Source organism: Leishmania braziliensis, chromosome 35, assembly GCF_000002845.2.
Source record: "Leishmania braziliensis MHOM/BR/75/M2904 complete genome, chromosome 35".
Classification (NCBI taxonomy): Eukaryota; Euglenozoa; class Kinetoplastea; order Trypanosomatida; family Trypanosomatidae; genus Leishmania; species Leishmania braziliensis.
Window position 1 is genome coordinate 1,609,338 of NC_009326.2, and position 6,190 is coordinate 1,615,527.

Below are 6,190 nucleotides of genomic sequence, written 5' to 3' on the forward strand. Positions count from 1 at the left end.
CCTCCTGCCTGCCGTCTTCCCTCGCTTTTTTCGCACGAGGCCCGCACGTGATGGGCCCGTGCCTTTTCTGCTTTCCGCAAGAGGCCGCGTGCGCTTCTTCTTTGGCTCACACGCGGCTACAAAGCGAACCAGCCAACCAACCGCACGCGTTTTTTTTTCTCACTCACACGCGGGTGGGCTGCCGTGGCTGAAAATACGCGCCGGCACGCACACCATAAAAAAAGGGGTTTGCTGCTTCACCACCTGCACCAAAGAAATGAGAGATGCGGCGATGTCTTTTCCACCCCGGGCTTTGTGCTCCACGCAGATCCACGCGATACCTTCTCTCTCAGCACTGAAGAGCATCATTCTCAGTCACTGTCGTTTCTGCTGTGGTGCCGCCAGGGGTCCCCCTTCGACGTATCACGTGCCATACATGCCTTCCGTCGTGGAGAGGGGGGGCCATTCGGTGTTCGGCTGCTACGGCCTCTCACATCCCTCACCACGAGCTTAGGTTCGCCTGGAATGTTCACTAGTCTTTCGATGAACCGCTAAGTGATGCCCTTTGCGAATAACACGTGGCAGCGCTTGACTACTCGGATGTGGTGTGTATTCTCTGGGGCTAAGCTTCTCCGTGAGCGCATGCGCGCTAGCTTGCCATAGTCGCCTCAGCGCACCATCGCCACCATGTCTGCCGTGCGAGCTCCGCTTACTCTCTGCTAAACCTTCGTGCCTTTACGGAGCTAGACTGCGAAGGCAATGCCTCTCCCTACCTTGAGTGAGAGAGCACGCCATAGTGCACAAGCATTCGTCTGCGAAGATCTGCGCCGTGCGGTGGGGTATAATACCTGGCGTCATGGACTTCCCCTCCAAACGTGGAGGCTCGAAGGCAGCGACAGGAGGACAAGAGGTGTAAAGCACACAACGAAAAGGTTCTGCCGTCGACCTCTCTTCCTTGAGCGCGCCCGCTCCTCTACGTCTTCTCACCTCACATATGATTCACTCTTGCTGGTCATTAGTGCCAAGTCTTTGGCCCTTCTTGCCTAGCTGACCTCTTTCAAAGGCACGGACTCCTCGGCGTTATCCTCTGCTTCACTCACTCGCGCTGCAGCACTCTCCCCGCCTCTCGTCTTTTTCCTCATGCCGCGTTGTGTGCCCGCATCTTCCGCGCTCGACTCCTCTTGTCTTCCAACTTTATACACCTCTCTCCTTTCCTCTCTTGTCCCCCTTCACGTCCACCCTTCCTCTCCCCTTTGCTCCCCACGTGCGTGTATGCCTGTGATGTACCCGTTCAACGCCCACGGATGAAGATGCAGCGCCTTTCCTCGCACTACCCACGTACACACCTACACACCCACACACGCTCACATACACACACACACACACAGATACACACATACATAGACACACGCAAACACACACACAGACACACACACACGGGACCCTTTCCCCGTGCTCTTCTCTCCGTATTCCCTCTCTTTTTTCTCTTTGCCTGCGTTAGCCCGCTCGCCTCTCTCCTTCCCTCTGCGTTTCTCTTAAGACTGCCTTGCCCACAATGAACCACGACTCGATGGCGCAGAGCCCCGTCCCCCGCCCCCTTCCCATCCCGCCGCCTTCGCCAATGCTCCCCCCGCCGGAAATAAAGCCACCATATGAACTTGAGATGACTTCAACAGGTGGAGGCGTGAAGATGGTGGAGTGCACGAGTGTTGGACCTGCCACAAACGAAGCGCGTCCAGCCCCTGAGGCGTTACCGCTGCCACCAGTCAGTGGCCCCTCTGCCATCCATTACGGGAGACGCCGCGGCAGCCGCCCCCTGTGCCGCTGTATGAAGCAGCGCACGGATTGTGGAATGCGGCTGAGCTGTGCTCGACTCGGACACCGCTGCTTGGGCGTTTTCCCTGCTTCTCTAGTCCGCTACAGAGAGCGCCAGCGACGGGAGCTCGGGATCGAGCGATTCCGACGTGAAGGCCTGTGCGCTGAGGAGAGCGATGCAGCGACGCTGCCGCTGGGCGACGTGCTCCCTCCCACGGACGCGGACACCGCATCGGATGAGCAGAGCGACGCAGCGACGCTGCCGCTGGGCGACGTGCTCCCTGCCACGGACGCGGACACCGCATCGGATGAGCAGAGCGACGCAGCGACGCTGCCGCTGGGCGACGTGCTCCCTCCCACAGACGCGGACACCACATCGGATGAGCAGAGCGACGCAGCGACGCTGCCGCCAGTCAGTGGCCCCTCTGCCATCCATTACGGGAGACGCCGCGGCAGCCGCCCCCTGTGCTGCTGTATGAAGCAGCGCACGAACGGTGGCACGCAGAATGAACATGAACTGGCTAGACTATGGCCCACTAACGAGAAGGTGCCCCTGCCCCCTGTCGATAATTTGTGTATGACGTACTTGAGACCCTCAACATCTTTGACAAACGCTATGGGCCGTGCCGTGCCCACTTCATCAGCAGCCTATACTACACAGAGTTCCCATCAATTTATTTTACCTCCGGTGGCCCCAGTCGTAGACCGTCCTCCTCTCCCATTCGTCAGAGCCCCCACGTGGTGGGCAAATATGCGTGAACACTTCCACCTGCTGCGCGTGGTGCTCTTATTTTTTTCCCTCTTCTTTGAACCATTTCCGTGATAGACCACTTCTTTATCAATTCAGAGACTCATCCTTTATAGACCATTTTTCTACAGATCACAGGACTACACGTGATGGACCAGTGTTCATGAACATCAACAGATACCGCACGTGATGCGCCCACTTCTTTTTCATTAACCGGCCCTGCCGCTGTGGACCCCTTCTTTCTTTTCTTCCGAAGACTGTTGTGAAGGCCCCCTTCTTTCTTTTCTTCAGATGCCTGCTGTGGAGGCCCCCTTCTTTCTTTTCTTCCGAGGCCTGTTGTGAAGGCCCCCTTCATTCTTTCAGATGCACTGCCGTGGCGGCCCCCTTCTTTCTTTTCTTCCGAAGCCTATTGTGAAGGCCCCCTTCTTTCTTTTCTTCCGAGGCCTGCTGTGGCGGCCCCCTTCTTTCTTTTCTTCCGAAGCCTATTGTGGAGGCACCCTTCTTTCTTTCTTTCAGATGCACTGCCGTGGCAGCCCCCTTCTTTCTTTTCTTCCGAGGCCTGCTGTGGAGGCCCCCTTCTTTCTTTCAGATGCACTGCCGTCGTGGCCCCCTTCTTTCTTTCAGATGCACTTCCGTGGCGGCCCCCTTCATTCTTTTCTTCCGAGGCCTGCTGTGGCGGCCCCCTTCTTTCTCTCAGATGCACTGCCGTGGCGGCCCCCTTCATTCTTTTCTTCCGAGGCCTGTTGTGGAGGCCCCCTTCTTTCTTTCTTTCAGATGCACTGCCGTGGTGGCCCCCTTCTTTCTTTCAGATGCACTGCCGTGGCTGCCCCCTTCATTCTTTTCTTCCGAGGCCTGCTGTGGAGGCCCCCTTCATTCTTTCAGATGCACTGCCGTGGCGGCCCCCTTCATTCTTTTCTTCCGAGGCCTGTTGTGGAGGCCCCCTTCTTTCTTTCTTTCAGATGCACTGCCGTGGCGGCCCCCTTCATTCTTTTCTTCCGAAGCCTGTTGTGGAGGCCCCCTTCTTTCTTTCTTTCAGATGCACTGCCGTGGCTGCCCCCTTCATTCTTTTCTTCCGAAGCCTATTGTGAAGGCCCCCTTCATTCTTTCAGATGCACTGCCGTGGCGGCCCCCTTCTTTCTTTTCTTCCGAAGCCTATTGTGAAGGCCCCCTTCATTCTTTCAGATGCACTGCCGTGGCTGCCCCCTTCATTCTTTTCTTCCGAGGCCTGCTGTGGTGGCCCCCTTCTTTCTTTTCTTCCGATGCCTGCTGTGGTGGCCCCCTTCATTCTTTCCGATGCACTTCCGTGGTGGCCCCCTTCTTTCTTTCAGATGCACTGCCGTGGCGGCCCCCTTCTTTCTTTTCTTCCGAGGCCTGCTGTGGAGGCCCCCTTCTTTCTTTTCTTCCGAGGCCTGCTGTGGTGGCCCCCTTCTTTCTTTCTTTCAGATGCACTGCCGTGGCGGCCCCCTTCTTTCTTTTCTTCCGAGGCCTGCTGTGGAGGCCCCCTTCTTTCTTTCTTTCAGATGCACTGCCGTGGCGGCCCCCTTCTTTCTTTTCTTCCGAGGCCTGTTGTGGCGGCCCCCTTCTTTCTTTCTTTCAGATGCACTGCCGTGGTGGCCCCCTTCTTTCTTTTCTTCCGAGGCCTGCTGTGGCGGCCCCCTTCTTTCTTTCTTTCAGATGCACTGCCGTGGCGGCCCCCTTCATTCTTTTTTTCAGAGGCACTGCTGTGGCGGCCCCCTTCTTTCTTTCTTTCAGATGCACTGCCGTGGCGGCCCCCTTCATTCTTTTCTTCCGAGGCCTGCTGTGGCGGCCCCCTTCTTTCTTTCTTTCAGATGCACTGCCGTGGTGGCCCCCTTCATTCTTTCAGATGCCTGCCGTGGGGCCCCCTTGTTCTTTCGGTCCCCTTCCGTGGTGGCCCCCTTCTTTCTTTCAGATGCACTGCCGTGGTGGCCCCCTTCTTTCTTTCTTTCAGATGCACTGCCGTGGTGGCCCCCTTCTTTCTTTTCTTCAGAGGCCTGCCGTGGCGGCCCCCTTCTTTCTTTTCTTCCGAGGCCTGTTGTGGTGGCCCCCTTCTTTCATTCTTTCAGATGCACTGCCGTGGTGGCCCCCTTCTTTCTTTTCTTCCGAGGCCTGTTGTGGCGGCCCCCTTCTTTCTTTCAGATGCACTGCCGTGGTGGCCCCCTTCTTTCTTTCTTTCAGATGCACTGCCGTGGCGGCCCCCTTCTTTCTTTCTTTCAGATGCCTGCCGTGGTGGCCCCCTTCTTTCTTTTCTTCCGAGGCCTGTTGTGGCGGCCCCCTTCATTCTTTCAGATGCACTGCCGTGGCGGCCCCCTTCTTTCTTTTCTTCCGAGGCCTGTTGTGGCGGCCCCCTTCTTTCTTTCTTTCAGATGCTTGCCGTGGTGGCTCCCTTCTTTCTTTTCTTCCGAGGCCTGTTGTGGCGGCCCCCTTCTTTCTTTCAGATGCACTGCCGTGGCGGCCCCCTTCTTTCTTTCTTTCCGAGGCCTGCTGTGGCGGCCCCCTTCATTCTTTTCTTCCGAGGCCTGTTTTGGAGGCCCCCTTCATTCTTTCAGATGCACCGCCGTGGCGGCCCCCTTCATTCTTTTCTTCCGAGGCCTGTTTTGGAGGCCCCCTTCATTCTTTCAGATGCACTGCCGTGGTGGCCCCCTTCTTTCTTTTCTTCCGAGGCCTGTTGTGGCGGCCCCCTTCTTTCTTTTCTTCCGAGGCTTGTTGTGGAGGCTCCCTTCATTCTTTCAGATGCACTGCCGTGGCGGCCCCCTTCTTTCTTTCTTTCCGAGGCCTGCTGTGGCGGCCCCCTTCTTTCTTTCTTTCCGAGGCCTGCTGTGGCGGCCCCCTTCATTCTTTTCTTCCGAGGCCTGTTTTGGAGGCCCCCTTCATTCTTTCAGATGCACCGCCGTGGCGGCCCCCTTCTTTCTTTCTTTCCGAGGCCTGCTGTGGAGGCCCCCTTCTTTCTTTCTTTCAGATGCACTGCCGTGGTGGCCCCCTTCTTTCTTTTCTTCCGAGGCCTGTTGTGGCGGCCCCCTTCATTCTTTCAGATGCACTGCCGTGGCGGCCCCCTTCTTTCTTTTCTTCCGAGGCCTGTTGTGGCGGCCCCCTTCATTCTTTCAGATGCACTGCCGTGGCGGCCCCCTTCATTCTTTTCTTCCGAGGCCTGTTGTGGCGGCCCCCTTCCTTCTTTCAGATGCACTGCCGTGGCGGCCCCCTTCTTTCTTTTCTTCCGAGGCCTGTTGTGGCGGCCCCCTTCATTCTTTCAGATGCACTGCCGTGGCGGCACCCTTCTTTCTTTCTTTCAGATGCACTGCCGTGGCGGCCCCCTTCTTTCTTTTCTTCCGAGGCCTGTTGTGGCGGCCCCCTTCATTCTTTCAGATGCGCTGCCGTGGCGGCCCCCTTCTTTCTTTTCTTCCGAGGCCTGTTGTGGCGGCCCCCTTCATTCTTTCAGATGCACTGCCGTGGTGGCACCCTTCTTTCTTTCTTTCAGATGCACTGCCGTGGCGGCCCCCTTCTTTCTTTTCTTCCGAGGCCTGTTGTGGCGGCCCCCTTCATTCTTTCAGATGCGCTGCCGTGGCGGCCCCCTTCTTTCTTTCTTTCCGAGGCCTGCTGTGGCGGCCCCCTTCTTTCTTTTCTTCCGAGGCC